Raw genomic sequence first — 17,777 nt, forward strand, 5'->3', positions numbered from 1 at the left:
ATCGCCCTAGATAAGTAGGCCATATCAAGATTTAAATTGATTTAGATTGAAGTTCATTACGATCTATCGAAATCTAGTCCCTAGGATAACTTTCATTCAAGTCATTCCCCAATTTATTCACTAAGTTTATGTTATTGTTATTTACTTTTCTTGCTTTATTTAGTTTTGTTTTAGTTATCAATACCTCTTGAACTTTGGTTGTCTAAATAGATTGAAAACAACTTATTAATAATATTTAGAAGTTTAAATTCACCAATCCTTGTGGAATACGACCTTGCTTCCCTTATATTGCAACTACACCGTACACTTGCGGCGTGGTGAAAATAATAGCGAACAGGTGCCATGCTTCGAAATTGGGCTACTACTCCATTTCCACCTTCTGCTTGAGGTTGATGCGGTTGTTGAGGCAATACTCCTCTCAGTGCTTGTGCAAGCACGTGGGCCAGCGTATTAACATCATTTCGATTTCGATTCCTATTCCCCATCGATTGAGTGGCTTCGCTATCAGATTCTTCGTCTGCCGGAGGTCTCCTGTTACCCCTTGTTCTGGTCATAATCTAAAATATCGCGGTAAAAAGTAAGAGTTGTGCGACAAAAACAGTGATAGGTACTAATTCTCATTGATACTAAGAGATTCGTCGTCCCATTTTTTTTATACACGTGTTGGCACTGCTGTACTTATTCTACAGGTTTTTGCAAGTTCTAATCATCTAGATAAGTAATCTCGAGGACATGAGAAGAAAAAAAAAAATGAAATAAAAACTAACTTCATCAAGAAAACTTAAAGCATCATAAATATACTTTTGACTTTTACCTCACTCGGTAGCGATGTGGCGGTTGCGATGATGGTCATTTTTCTTAAAAAAAAAAAAATATTATTGCAAGTCTACAGAAACGTAGACCTGCTCTGATACCATACTGTGACGCCCCAATTTTCTTATTAAATAAAAAGAAGTAATTTGAATAAAAATAATAAGATTTCAATATTTAAATAACTAAAACCCAAATCCAACTGAGAAAAGTAAATAAACATCATAAACTGAGTCTTTATTCCAATTGAAAATAAAACATTATTTCTTCTTTTATCTTGACCATCATTCGCCCTGCCTCGCATCGCCCGAGCCATCTCCTGAAAAAGATATTGTTTTGGGGTGAGTACAATAAACTCAGTGGGGTGCATTTATCCATATTATAAGAATCACAACAAAAATATAAGTGCAATAAAAACTGTCTGCTCTTTCATATTGCCCGAAAGCAATAACTTTCTGTCTCTTAGCCCGAAGGCTATATAACTTTCTGTCTCATATAGCCCGTAGGCTATAACTTTCTTTCTCATATAACCCGTAGGCTATAACTTTCTGTCTCATATAACCCGTAGGCTATAACTTTCTGTCTCATATAACCCGTAGGTTATAACTTTCTGTCTCATATAGCCCGTAGGCTATAACTTTCTGTCTCATATAACCCGTAGGTTATAACTTTCTGTCTCATAACTTTCTGTCTTATATAACCCGTAGGTTATAACTTTCTGTCTCATAGCCCGGAGGCTCTGCCTGCTTCTCACACATATAAATTGAGTAAAACGTATAATAAGGATAAATGTTAAATGCAACGTTATAACCCCACCTTAACCTTTCTTGAGCAAAACTCGCAATTAAAAGATCAAGTCTCGCGCGCCGTTCCTAAAATGAATTATGAAATTATAATTAAAAAAAATACTTACAAATGCATATACCTTATTAAATACTCAAAAATATGTATTTTGGGGTTAAATCTACCATATTAAATATAATTTAAAAAGTGTAATTCTTGAACAATATATATATATATATATATATATAACTAAATATAAACTTATTAACTAAAATAAGGCATTCCAGCTGACTACTTAAACATATGAACATATATACACTATGTAAAATTTATCATAACATATAGCAATGTCTAATTTAATTTCCAATGAAACAAATCTAGTTTGTAGCTACAAACATACGTCACCCACTTTTTAATATATATACATACACTTATAGAGAGAGAAAACATAGTGGTGTTGATTGATAAGAAAGCTTCTGACAATTCTTAATAAGGGAGAAGAATTCTTTTACTATAAAAATCGGCTATTTGTATAGATGTGGCCCATAAACTAAAATGCAAAAATAAAAGAGAAGAAAAGTGAGAGACAAGGCAACGAGTAAAAAAAATAGGGAGGTACAGACTCGGGAAGAGAGAGGGAAGAAGATGAGAACACCAACACAGATTGTAAAATTACAACAATAAACACAATTTTAGCAGAGAAGTTGTCGGTCACTGGCATGAGCCTCGGTTCAACCTTCTGTTCTAAAAACTATAAAGAAAAGAGGGAAAATTTTCTGACCTCTACGCTGCTTGATTGCTTTTGGTGTGAGAAGAATGATGGTAAAGAGGGTGGTATTTATACAAAAGCTTCCAGGTTTAATTAAGGTATAATGAATCAATCAGTTTCGGTCTTCCATAAATGGCCTATGTCTGAAAGGAAAAGTGAATTTCACGCTCCTTTGTTCACGCAGCTGTGAAGAAGAGAGAATAGGAAAGTTGCATAGAATTACTTGGGGCTCAATTAATGGGCTTATAAAAAAAAGAATAAGGATTGGGCTTTAAGAATAATACTTGGGCCATATATAAAAAAAATAGATGGTATCTTATATAAAAGAGAAATCCTTAATAATAATAATAATAATAATAATAATAATAATAATAATAATAATAATAATAATAATAATAATAATAATAATAATAATAATAATAAATGCTTGAAGTGATTAAATGCTCATGCTCATGCAATATCTAGGCGCGACTTATAAGACTTAAAATTTTAATTATTGAAAAGAAATAAAGAGGAGAAGTTTTTGTAGTTAAAAAAATTTTGGGGCACTACAAAGTAGCTAAATTTTTGTTGTCCAAAATTTGTGAGACTTAATTATTGTTAATTTATTTAATCATATTTTAATTTGTTTTTTTAGAAATTTTAGTTTAATAATTTTAGGTTGATTTAGATTAGTGTCAATTAGCTTCCCCAATTCGTAATCATCCGAATCAGAGTGATTAGTAGCGAAGCTATCGTACCATATGTATGGAATAAATTGGTAGATGAATTATTACTTGCGTTTCTTGGGTATTATGTCTAGTTGTGTTCATTCTGTCCAATTATTTGTTAACTAATTTAATTGTATTTTGATTTGTTCTCTGAGTAGAGAGTTTTAATATTGTTTTCTTGAGCCTAAACTAATCATCTTAGGTTAATTCAAATTAGTGTCAATTAGTTTCCCCAATTCATAATTATTGGAATCAGGTTAATTAGTGATGAATCTATCGTACCGGTAGTAGGAAATAAGTAGGTAGACGAATTATTACTTGCATTTCTTGGATAATCTGTCTAAATTGAGTTCCTTCATCTTAAAGCTATTGAAATATTAAATCTAGGTTTGGTATTTCCAACTAGGTTATGTTTTAATAAGGGAAATAATTAGTTTATTAAACGTCTCTTGCTAACTATCGATAAATTAAAATATGTAGGAATTAGGGTATGTTCGCTGCATTCAAACTAGTTGGTACATAAGAATTAATTTCTTTGCATCATTATCAGAATAGTGACTAGTGTGAATTTATTCAAGTTGAGCCTGTTTTATTCTTGTTTAATTATTTCTTGCTTGTTGTTTTCTTAATTAATTAATCAATCTCTTTGATTTTAAAGTGGGAGGGCTACATCAAATCTAATCTTTAAGAAATTGTGTATTAACCTATTTTATGTGGTTTGATCCTGCTTATTGTTATATTCACTTGATTTTGTAGCAGGATTATAAGAATTATTTGATTGTAAACTTTGTGATGTATAGTACTCTGATAGATGAATATTGCAAGCGAGGAATTATGGAGAGGTTGTGGGGATTTGTTCACGGATGATGGAGACGGGCTTATAATGCTGAAGTGAAATGGCGATACTTATAAGTATTTAAATAAGAATTATAGTGAGTTAAATGGTGGAATCACCTAAAATTACAAATTTTATTACAAAAATTTGACGGCGTCAGGGAAACCGTCCGAGAATTTGACGTCTGTTTGAACAATAATAAGTGGCAGTTATAAAATTGACATATTTCCTAATTTTAAGGCCAATATCATTGATTAACTCAATCAACTAGAGCTTTTCAAAAAGAAAGATTTCATGTAGATAAGATTCAATTTATTTTACTTCAAAATAAAGATTAATTAGGACAAATTTTTTAACATCGGGAATATAAGTTTCTATACGTGAAAATCATAGTACTGGCGTGACGTAGACAATGAGCACTTTCTTTTTCTTTTTCTGAGCAACCACTGAGTATTTTCATGTAAATATACTCCCTCCGTCCACCAATCAACTACTCATTTGATGATCAGCACGGAAACTAAGAAAGTTGAAAAAGGTGATGTAAAAGTGGTGTAAAAGATTAAAATGGTAGTGTTAATATATTTTGATTAGTTTTACTAATCTTTCATTAGAACATTATTTTAATGCCTTGACTTATTAAAGTGTTCTTTTTTTATATAAACTATTTCTTTCTTTCTTTCTTTTACTCTTTAATTAAATAAACTGAAAACTGAAAAATAAATAAATTGAAAATTCGAAAATAAATAAATAAATAAACTGAAAATTCAGAAAATAAATAAACTGGAATTAAAACTTTCATAAAATAAATAAATAAATCAACTGAAAACTGGAAAATAAATTTTTTAGAAAATAAATAAACTGAAAATTCAAAAATAAATAAATAAATATACTGAAAACATTACGAAAATAAATAAATTGGAAATAAAATTTTCAGGACATAAATAAACTGGAAATTTAAAATATCCTACTCTATTTAATTAACATCAAAATTGGATTAAGTAGACAAGTAATGGTAGAGTGTGGTGGGTCCAATTGGTAAAGTGTAGTAATTTAAAAAGTAAGGGAGGGTATATATGTCCAAAAAACAGAGTAGGTAGTTAATTGGTGGACAAAATTTTAGAGGCAAATGGGTAGTTGATTGGTGGACGGAGGGAGTATAATATACGTTTGTAATTCTTGATTAAAAATTCTTGAATTTTAATCACTCTATATTATTGTGATATATAATAGGCTCATAGCAAATGAAACATACTTTTATATAAGGCTATGCTTATGAATTGATTCAAATTCACTAATTATACAGTAGTATAATTATAATTATGTATTCATAAAATTAAAAATATATTTAAAATGCTAAATATTAGTTCCTTTAATTTTATATTTAAAAAGTGCCTCATTTTTATTGGAACGGAAGGAGAAATTATAAATCGAACACAATCTTTATTAGTATAATTTTTTTCAATTAAAATAATGCCTGAAATCGAGAATTTTGAACACTAATTTTTGAAATAATAGATGAAGTTGTCATCAATTTATTTATTTAAAATATCATTTAATTTCGATTTCGCCGTACATCGCACATATGAGTGTACAAATGCTATTAAATAGTATGATTTTTATGTAGTATCTATACAAATATAGACACAAAATAAAAAATTAATTAAAATACCAGAAAAAACAAAATAAATGACGCTGCTAGCCTCGAACCTAAAAAAATATCACTCCCTTTGATATATATATATGAATTGGGTTATAGTTTCTATGAAACAATTAATTTTTTTGCGAAATTTAAAAATGTTGAACATGTCAATAATTTTTTATGAACATATTAATAATTTTATTGAATATTTGGGGATTGAATTCTGGAGTATAAGATTTTCAACAAATACGTCTTTTCAATAAATACATCCATTCATCATAATTATTGATATGTTCATCAAAATCTGGACACAGAATTTATTCTTAAATATTGATCATTCGATGAATCATGATCAATTGATGAAATTATTTCTCCATTCTTTTAACATTTACCTTTCTCTATTGAACATTTTCCTATATGGATTAGGCTTAACTTATACTCCTACATAAATTAGTTTCAACTCGTACGAGCATAAGTTTCACCATACTTCTTCTATCCATTAAATATCTTTTTTAGTTTTTATTTTTGTCTGTTCATAAAATATGTTTTTAATTTATTTTTAAAAATATTTTTATTAATTATTATTCTTACAATTTTTATATATTTACGCACATTATCATTAATGGATTTATCAATTTTAGAAATAACTCACTCACTATCACCATTATTATTATTATTATTATTATTATTATTTAAATTTGTGTGACTCCTTCTCTACTAACCAAAATACACAACTTGTTTTTCTTAAAATTCATGTCCACCCCCCTTAAGAAAATATTTCGTGGACGAAGAAGTATAGTTAATGAAATATTTTTTAATCTAATTAAATATAACTATTAATTACCTTTATTGTTCACATTTGTATCCCCTTGTGTCGTTTAGCTAAAACAAAATTGGTTGTTATAAAAAGAAAAGACCTGCTACCAATAGATTGTCAATTAGGCTTAGGCATCATTAACATTTTTTTGACATTTTGAGCTTATTCGTGAATCATGACTCTCCATGTGACCAAAAGTCAAATCATTTGAAAATGTTGGCATATGATGATATTGCACCTTACCATATATTTATTCATTTTTCTCACATTTTAATTTTGAAATTGGCACAATATGCAAAACATATTTTTCATTTACAAAATTTGAAATGTACGATAATTATCCTTGGAATGCTAAATATAGTTATGTTATACAGAATTTGCAAGACATTAATTAATTAAGTTAACGAGTTGCTCATATAAATTCAGTTGCTAGTACTAATAATATATGTATATATGCAAATGATTTAAAAATCATACATATTTCGCTTTATTTATTTTGTTCGTTTTTATTACCTATTTACCTTAGTACGTATCAGAAAAAAAAAAATCGTAAAAATGTTTGGATCGTGCTAGATTTATGAACCAAGACATATCAATAAACCAATTTGGAATATTTCACAAGTCATTTTCCATCGAAATCAACAGATCCCTACTTTAATATTTTCCAAATTATGTAACGTCGTTCTCAAATTTATCAATCTATACACAATCCAATTAAGTTAATAAATTTATGCATGAGAGAATGCGAATCAAAGATTATAAATAGCTAGCAAGACAATCAAAGGCGAAAAAGACGAAGAATGTAGGATCCAATTTTGCATGATGACGAATTGGACTAAACTGCATTGCTATATATCATCACTAAAAAAAAAAATCTTATCACCATATATATTAAAATTGTTACTATAAGAGCACTCCCAGCAGAAATTTCAAAATTATGCTCCTATATTCCTCCCTAAAAATTTCCTATTTAATTTTAGGATCTCGATTTTATAAATGCATACATCAGATCTCCTATTTTCTACATAAAAATAATAATTATGTGTGGGCCCTACTAATTATAAGCTTAAAATAAATTTAGGGTGAGTGTAAATTTAAGATTGAAATTAGGTAGGTGTAATATTTTTTGTGGATCCCATCCAATTTAGGGGATCTGCTGGATGCATTTTTTTTTTGATAAATTTACAATATTAGATAAAGAAATTAAATGGCCGCGCTATAGGGCTGGATGCATTTTTTTTAGTCTCATTTTCAATTGTTTTAGCCTAAATTTAGAGTTAGTGATGCATTTAGGTGATCTGCTGGGAGTGCTCTAAGTACTTAGTGATGATTTTTGTGTTTGTCGTTGAGTTGAGACTGTATACATATTAAAGTATAGTGACAGATGATCTTGCCAGTGAAGATGATAATGTTATGACAATAATTAGTCCTCACTATATTTCATTTTTATAGACACATGAAATGATCGTCACTATAGGTCATTGTTTCAGTGACATGAATTATTTGTCACAAGAACTCGCTTAAGTAGTCATGCATTTTAATCGTTCCTAAATAACTCGATATATATATATAGTCGCATTTGTTTATCGTCACTACAACTCCATCAATTAGTCACATTCATTTATTGGTACTGTATAATTTGGTATGTAGTCGCATGTCTTATCGTCACTAGAACCCTATCAATTAGCCACGTTCTAAGGTTGTCACTAAAACAATTTGTATATAGTCGCATATGGTTACCGTTACTAAAGCCTCTTGATTTAGTCACATGGTACAAATGTCACTACTACCCCGTAATATCACACGGTATAGTCATCGCAAAATTTATTATTTTATTGGCAATATAACAATGTTATTTTTGTGACAAACTTATTTCAACATTTAAACAAGTTAATAAACTGACTAAAATAATTTCTACAGTGACATAAATTATTATCACTATAATTATCATCACAAATTGATAATAATTTAGCAACAAAATATAATTTAAAAGTTGTCACAATACTAATATAATATCAATTATATAATTTGTCACTAAAATCAAATTATTCATATTATTAATATTTTTATATAATTCGTTAGTTAATATACGATATTATCATCAATTATTCATTCATCCAAAATACGAAATGTAATATAAGGTTAAGTACCAAAATTCTCTCTTGTCGTTGGCATCCTATCGCCTATAGGACCCTATACTTAGGGCCAGTGTTGTTTACTACCTCAACGTGGCAAAACAGGACCAAATGCCCCCCACTACTTAATGGAGCTTAACACAGTTATCTTCATATTTCATCTCTTTCCCGGAGGCGAGCAGGAAGCCGCCGCCGAAGCGGCCTTCCATCAAGGACAGGCACACCAAGGTCGATGGCCGCGGCCGGAGGATCCGGATGCCGGCGACCTGCGCCGCCTACGTCTTCTAGTTGATGCCGGAATTAGGGCACAAATCTAACGACGAGATGATCGAGTGGCTGCTGCAGCAGGCGGAGCCGGCTATGGTCGCCGCCACCAGCACCATTTCCGTGAATTTCGCCTATCTCAATATCTCCGTTCGGAGCTCCAGCTCGTCGCTCTCCGCATCGTCGCATTTCACAAGCCTCGGCTACTTCATTCAGGGTTTTGTAGCAGCGCGATGCATCGTGCCAAGTAGGAGCTCAGCGAGTCGGAGGCGGCGGGCGGAGGGAGATCTGACCAGAAACTACATCCCGCAGTCGAGTTCGGGTTCGATTCCGACATCGCAGGGGGGTATTTGGCCCCGTTTAAGTGGTTCAATTTCCACCTTAATTAAAAACAAAAAAAATATTTCGGACGGTGTTAAGCACCGTTAAGTAGCGAGGGGGTATTTGGTCCCGTTTTTCCATGTTGAGGTAGTAAACAACGCTAACCCTAAGTATAGGGTCCTATAGGCTATAGGGATGCCAACGATGGAGGGGAATTATTGTTTCCTCCATTGTTTGCGCCACTAAATCTTCTTACAAATTGTCGTCCATTTCATCAATCTATAGAGGAAAAAAATTATTATTTTTCATGTATAGAAAAAAAATGAATAAAGTAACAACTTACTTGTGGTGTTTACAATGCAACTATTTGAAAAAATATTGTGAAGATGCAATAGAAAATAAGTAAGAATATTTTGTGGTTTGCAGGAGTAGAAGAGACTTAAAGGAGAATAGGGAGAAGAAGTATAGAGATTGTTGCAGTGAGTGGACAACATGCCAAACATGCCAAGAAGAATAAGGTTTACTATGTTGAGTGGAGAGGGAGAACTCGTGTATACAGACAATTTTTGTAATTTGTGCGATAAATATTTTATATTAGCAGTAAGTTTCACGTTTTAAATTTCCTCCAAAAAAATCAAATCTCACGTTTCAGATTTCCTCTAAAAAATTAAATCGTTTTTATATATACTCACACTTATTTGGATTTGACTCTAAAAATATTGAAGACTCCTCATTGCATAAGAGTTTTATGCATCCAAAAGTAGGTCCAGTGCTTAACTATTCGGTAATAAGCGTGATCACGTCTTCTGTTCAATTCTCTTTGAGAAATTGTAAACCAAAGTGTTATATTGGCATCAATTCATTGTATATGCTTTTTCTTTATTATAAGTACAATCATGTTTATTATGCAATAAATTTGTTGGAGAATATAATACTAACTAATTCATATTATAAACTAAGTCAAACTCTAAATTCTTTTGAGAAGTTTTATAGATAAGCTATATTATATTTCCCCCCCCCCCATAACTATGAAAGAATAACTTTATTGTATATAATTATGATTTTTATCTAAAATATTCATAATTATATAAGTATAAGATAAATTTGATAAAAATTCATCGATAAATTTTCAATGTGAATGAAATATATTAATGAATGCAAATTTCATAATAATATTCAATTAATTTAATTATGATATATCAATCTTAAACCACTCTTAATAACATAAATAAATAAAATTAAGTTTGTTAATTCACCATGTACGCCCAATAAATATTTGTGGTTTAATTGTGAAAGCTTCTAAATCATCGACATTAAAATCGTAAGTGTTCAATAAATATTTTCCAAAGTACAGTCAATTATGTCTAACCCAATTCAATTAGAGACGCGACCATGCTTATTCTTGATCACTCGAGTATTAATTGTTGTTAGTGGACCATACGAAACAAACAATTCATTAGCTATTATTTGAAAATTGCACAAAAGATGTCGTGTTCGATATATATTTGTTAATCATTAGATAATTTTAAGAAAAAATTGTTTATATTAGTCAATAACATTTGAAAAAGAAGCTAACTATGTATTATACATATTTAATTAAAACTTATAAATCCATAAAAAGAATATTATTCTTGTATATAACTATGACTGTTATTTAAAATATTCAGAAATCATATAAGTATATGATAAATTTGATCAATATTCTTAGATTTCATTTCGAATGTGATTGAGGAAGATCAAAAATTAGATTTGGTTAATTCACCATGTACACCCGATAAATATTCATGGCTGAATTGTTAAAGCATCTAAATCTTCGACTTTAAAATCGTGAGTGTTCAATATGTATTCTCTAAAGTAAAATCAATTTTATATCTAACCTCGTTCATTTAGAGATGGGATCGTACTTAATCTTGATCAATCGAGACCTCATTCATTTAGAGATGGGATCATGCTTAGTCTTGATCAATCAAGTATTAATTGATAGTTATCCATACAAATCAAACAATTCATTAGCTATTATTTGAAAATTGCACAAAATATTTCGTGTTCCATATGTATTTGTTAACCATTAAATAATTTTAAGAAATTTTTATTTATAGTACTCAATAACAATTAAAAAAGGTAAATCAAGCTACTATACATAGTTAATTGAAACTTATAAATCCATAAATAAAATATCATTCTTGTATATAACTATGATTGCTATTTAAAATATTCATAAATCATATAAGTATATGATAAATTTGATTAATATTCATATATTTCATTTCAAATATATGTGAGGAAGATCTAAAATTGAATTTATAATTTCACCATGCATGCCCGATAAATATTTGTGGTTCAATTGTAAAAGCTTCTAAATCATCGATTTTAAAATCGTGAGTGTTCAATATGTATTCTATAAAGTACAATCAATTTAGAGAGCGCTTTTGAAATAGCCATTTTGAAGAAGGAAACACAATATTTGGCCATTAATTGAAAAATCATAAAATCTGACCATTTATTATGTGTAAAGACTGTTTTGCCCTTAATTAGGGCGAACCAGTTATATGCCATTAATGGCACTAATATGGCCATAAGTACCATTCGTGCAACACTACATAAGAGAGTATATGACACTAATGGCACTAATATGGCCATAAGTACCATTCGTGCAGCACACTAAATGAAGAATCTAAACCCTAAATGAGAAATCTAAACCTTAAATGATAATCTAAACCTTAAATGAATAATCTAAACCCTAAATGAATAATCTAAACCCTACAGGGAAGTGTTCGAAATTGTCATATAACTGTACCCATCTAAATAATATCAACACACAGGTATATGACACTAATATGATCATAAGTATCATTCGTATGGCACTAATGGCACTAATATGACCATAAGCATCATTCGTGCAGCACTGAGTATATGGCACTAATGGCACTAATAGTTTCATGTGTACTTAACCCGCGTGCAAACCCGAATCTGGTTCGCCCACACATTCTTAACTATGATTATCATTCTTGTATATAACTATGATTGTTATTTAAAATATTCATAAATCATATAAGTATATGATAAATTGGGAGTTTAAAATTATTGAAGGCCATTATCTTAGGGCGATTTGCAAAAATAGGCCACTATTTTACGGACTTGCAAAAATAGGCCAATTATTTTAGTTTTTGGCATTTTTAGGCCACATTTGAGCTCAATTCAGCATTTATAGGCCACTTTTTGGGGTCAAAATGTGGCCCAAAATAGCCTGATTGGGTACACATGTGGCCTAAAAATGCCAAAAACTAAAATAATTGGCCTATTTTTGCAAGTCCGAAAAATAGTGACCTATTTTTACAAATCGCCCTAAGATAATGACCTGAAATAATTTTAAACTCGATAAATTGGATTAATATTCTTAGATTTCATTTCAAATGTGAATGAGGAAGATCTAAAATTGGATATGTTAATTCACCATGTACACTATAAATATTTGTGGCTGAATTGTTAAAGCGTCTAAATCATCGACTTTAAATTGTGAGTGTTCAATATGTATTCTTTAAAGTGCAATAAATTTTAAGTCTAACCTCATTCAATTAGAGACGTGATCATGCTTATTCTTGATCAATCGAGTATTAATCGATAGTTATTCATACGAATCGAACAATTCATTAACTATTATTTGAAAATTGCACAAAAAATATCGTGTTCAATGTATATTTGGTAACCATGAGATAATTTTAAGAAAAAAAATATATTTATAGCAATCAATAACAATTAAAACATAAGGAAATAAGCTAATTGTGTATTATACATACTTAATTGCAACTTATAAATCCATAAAAAGATATATCATTCTTGTATATAACTATGATAGTTATTTAGAATATTCATAAATCATATAAGTATATGATAAATTTGATTAATATTCTTCGATTTCATTTCAAATGTGAATGAGGAAGATCCAAAATTTGATTTGTAAATTCACCATGTACATCCGATAAATATTCGTGATTTAAGTGAAAGCTTCTAAATCATCGACTTTAAAGTCGTGAGTGTTTAATATGTATTCTCTAAATTAGAATAAATTTTAAGTCTAACCTCACTCAATTAGAGACGTGATCATGCTTATTCTTGACCAATCGAGTATTAATTGATAATTACTCATACGAATCAAAGGTGTATATATATAGGGTTAAATGCATGTAATATCATGAACTTAAGCCGAATTCCAAATTTAGCACGACTTTTAAAAGTTCCAATTAATATGACTACCTTTGCTCCGTGTTCAATTTTAGCACTCCTTTTTGACGTGGCTTGTCGGCACACGCTTTGATCCTACGTGTCATTAACGTGGCATGCCGGCATAAGTTTCCGGCCGGCGAGCAAAACGCTGAGTTTTGATCGCCAAGCTTTCTCTCTCCTTCCGCCCCTCAACCACTTTCTCCCTCTAGCAGCCACCATCATCTTCCCCCTCACCTCCACCATGCTACGTCGCCGGCAAAGACTCCATCGCACTCACAGTCGCCCACTCCGACGCCGACCTCCGCGGCCTCATCGCCAACCACCCCAAAAAATGCCGACAATCTTTGCTATCTCGTCCCAAGCTCTTCCACCGCCAAGCTCTCTCTCTCTCTCTTGCCGCCTCCACCACCACTTCTTCCACCGCCCTGCCTTCCCTCGCTCGCTCCAATTCGGAACAACAAAGGGCCCGTAGCCAATCGGAGCCCTAACTCCCCAAACTCACCGCCTTTGCTCTGAATCGGGAGGACGGCGCGACGATGAAGCTTCCATTGGCGTCGGAGCTGGAGAATCGCTGGTGGTGGTAGACTTCGTCTACTCGCTGGAGAGGGCGAAGGACGAGCGGCGATTGATTTGCAGAACGCGGCGGCGCTAAACCGAGGGAGGCGATTTCTGATTTGGAAAGTTAGGGCTTTCTATTTCGTTGCTTCTTTTGACTTGAGAGAGAAGCGTATTAACAGTGAGGGGAACTGAGGCAGCGACTCCGACGGAAATTATGGAAGTGTTGGCGGCATTTGGAGAAAGTAAATTAGGGCCGACCTCGCCGGACCGAGATTGAGAGGAAGAATCGACCTCGCCGGACCTCAGAGGGGCGGCAGTAGCAGTCCCTATCTCTCTCTCTCTCTCTAGTACAAAATTATGACGTGTCTGCCGGAAGACACGTCATTGCCACGTGGTTCTGCCGGAAAATAAATCGGTGCTAAAATTGAACACGGAGCAAAGGTAGTCATATTAATTGGAACTTTTTAAAGTCGTGCTAAATTTGGAATTCGACCTAAGTTCATGATATTACATGCATTTAACCCATATATATATAAAGGCTGATGTAATGACCCGACTTTTTATTAAGGATTATATACTTTTAAATTACTGATTTAAGGATTGATTATGGTAATTAGGGATCAGCATCCATTAATAAAATACGAACTTATATGAATTTGATAATTTATATATGTGATGATTTATTTTTTTTATTTTCAATAGATGATGCACTCAAAATATATTTTGAGTCCATTAATTTATTGTGGAGAATTTAACACTGAAGTGTTAAATATGAATCTTTTATCGATTGTTTACTTAAGCCCATGAGTAATTTAATTTATGTTAGAGGCAAGCTCAAGTGAATTTTATGCTTCAATGAGAATTAGGCTTATATATCTTAATGTGTTTATATGAGATTAAGCACATATAGTTCTCATTCATCCACATCCCTCTCATTCTTCTATTAAACCAATCACCAATACGTTCACAATTTTCTTCACCTACTACTTCACAATTTTCTTCACCAATACGTTCACAATTTTCTTCACCTACTACTTCACAATTTTCTTCACCAATACGTTCACAATTTTCTTCACCTACTACTTCACAATTTTCTTCACCTCTGAAGTCAATCTCCAAATAGAATTTTGCTTCTTTAAAACCTATTCCACTATCTCAACTCACCCATTCCCACCTCTGCAGCAAGTTTTATAAAGTAATAGAGTGAAGATTATTCATCTCATTCAATTCTTCTTCACAATTGGCTTCTAATCTATGCCATATATAAAATCTGCAGAGACTAATACCATACACCTATTCAAGGTATTCCCTTTTTATTCAATATCAGAGAACCACCAAGTGAATGATCCAAAAGAAAAGTTTACACGTATTAACATATGAACTGTAATTCCATAGAGTTTTATTTGCAAGAAAAGATATTTAGATCCCCTGCGTGTCGCCGGGCTGTTTCTTCGCCGACCGGCCACTAGGCTCTGAACCGAGAACGTGTACTCGTTCCTCCATCTTCAGGCTACCAAATCCAACAATCGAAAGGCCGAAGCCTTCTCTGTTTTTCCCTGACCAAAGACCGCAATATCCTTCGGCGGCCAACGTCGAATTCCCGACTTAGCCACCGGCCAACTTACGGCTTTCGTTTCTCACTATCCTTACGACGAAAAAGGATCGAGAAACCACCGTTGTGTAGCCTGATCTACCTCGCACGAGGTAGACTAAGTCGTAGACCTTCGCGGCTAAACACCATAGCGGAACGACGACCAGAAAACCCCCGACGAACAACTTCCATTAGTGCTCACTTGGACAAGGGTAAGTTGACGCCCTTATTTCGATGCATTCCCGTTTCTATTATATTATGGGAAATTTCTGGGGTATATATGGGAGTGTGGTGAATATTTGTACAAAGTTTCATGTTATTTGAACTTCGTTTACTACCCTTTTAAAATTTGAGAAGTCTACTGCCCGTATCTGTTGAAACTGTCGTGAGGCAGATGATTAAGTTAACTATTTCAGTAACCATATGTTGATATTTAGCTCTCAAATTTTTATGGTATAAATTTATATGCGTTATCTATCTGCATATAAAATTTGGGGTCATTCCGGAAACGTTTGCTATTTTTCAAAGATCTGGACTTTCAGTTGGCAGAAACTGCCGAATCTGGTAGGCGATGGGAAAATCGCTATATCTCTTAAACTACTTGGAGTTTTTCAACAAACGTTTTTTTCAATTAAACTAGACTCAAAGAGGTTTCTATTGAAATAAAATTCGACTCCATACGAGTTCGGAGTAAAAGCAGTTTATTAGTTGAAGTTGAATCTATACAGTTTTGTTGAGATGGAAATGATTCAAAATAATTCCTATTAAGGATTTTAAAGTTTTATTGTTGATAAAATATCACTTTTAGTTTATAAATGAGCTATTGATGTGTATGTATATATATTGGAGATTGGCATTATTAAATGGGGAAAAGGAAAACGTTTTATGTTTATAGAATTATTATTTATTTATAATAGATAAATAAATGAATAAAATGGAATTTCCTACATCCTCAAAGGTACATGAAGTATTTTGATAAAGGAAGAACGATTGTATATGAGTTAGATATAGTCGTTTAAGGAAATATGGGTAGTTAGAGAAATGAGTGAATAGTGATTCACTGCATTTGTTGTTATCTTTTCTATTATTCACTCGAACACATGTTTTCGTGTTATCAAAGGTTCAAATAAACAAAAGCGTCTGAGTAACCTATCGCGCTAAGGAAAGAGAATCGTTGTCTTAAGTAGCAAAACACTGCAATCAGGTGGGCATTACTTTTACTATACGTATATAGAGATCCCCTGCGTGTCGTAGGCCTCTTATACGAATGAATGCATGAGATGATCTAACTGTTAATTTCAGTTTCATATATATATCAAATGAGTTTAAATGTTACGTTCAAGCAAGTTATTTCATGACAAAATCTTTGAGTTAAAGTTATTTCAAGTATTGTCTTGCCATAAAATGTTTAAATTTTAGTATGATATCTATCTGCTTTGGCTTTGCCAATGATGCAATCGAATTCGGGTCTTGAGCAGTTGATAGCTATCCTGCCAGGGCTAGTGTACACCAGTGACCGTGAGTCATCTAGCGGGTTGGCCGGTCAAGTGACCGTGAGAGGTGGCCACCTCTCCGGTACACAGTTCCAGATATGATAGATTACAAGAGAACTTAGTCTGCAGACGAACTTTAAGAATCACATATGAACTTAGTAAGCTTGGGCCTTTTTAGCGAAAAACTCCCTTGCTGTACTGTTTATGATGGCATGACAATTTACAGTTTTGAAGCATGTATTTTTATACCTAGGCATACGTGCCCACTGAGTGCTTTTGTACTCAGCCCTGCATATGTTTTCTAAATGTGCAGGTTGAGCTGATGTGATGATGGTGCTGCAATGAGCGGAGTCTCCAGGGTTGTTAATAAATAGTTAACCTGTCTAGAATATGTCTTCATACATATGTCTAGCTACTTTCCGCTGCAAGATGTTGTTGATGTTATAGTATGTTATGTCATACTTTGAGTCTTAAGAGAATGGTTTCATATGATGTATAACTTGATTAATGAGATTAATTAAGTTTTATGCTGTCTTTCATAGACTATTTTCAATTGAGTATTCATGAATAAAAATGACGAGTTTTATTAAGATGAGTAAGTTTTACGGCTATAAATGACGCCCCTTTTCTTCCCCTTCTTCTTTAACCCCATCCCTAGTCGTAGATCACTCGGCTTAACTATCCTTAGTTATGGCGGGCTGTGACAGCTGAGGTTCTATTAAGAGTTTGATTTTTCATGAGAAATGAGAATAATGAATAAAAATCAATAAATTCTACGAATAAACCAATATAAATAATGAACAAAAATAACTATTTTATATGTTGAAA

At 32.2% G+C, this 17,777-nt stretch overlaps 1 long non-coding RNA gene across 1 annotated transcript; it reads left to right on the forward strand.

The window, feature by feature from the left end:
* Positions 1-14,816: 14,816 nt before the first annotated feature.
* Positions 14,817-17,436, forward strand: LOC131012208 (uncharacterized). Its single transcript, XR_009097233.1, has 3 exons — positions 14,817-15,167; positions 16,577-16,660; positions 17,263-17,436. It is a non-coding gene; the product is annotated as an uncharacterized LOC131012208 (long non-coding RNA).
* Positions 17,437-17,777: the final 341 nt, after the last annotated feature.

The sequence above is a fragment of the Salvia miltiorrhiza genome, chromosome 2 (assembly GCF_028751815.1).
Source record: "Salvia miltiorrhiza cultivar Shanhuang (shh) chromosome 2, IMPLAD_Smil_shh, whole genome shotgun sequence".
Lineage (NCBI taxonomy): Eukaryota > Viridiplantae > Streptophyta > Magnoliopsida > Lamiales > Lamiaceae > Salvia > Salvia miltiorrhiza.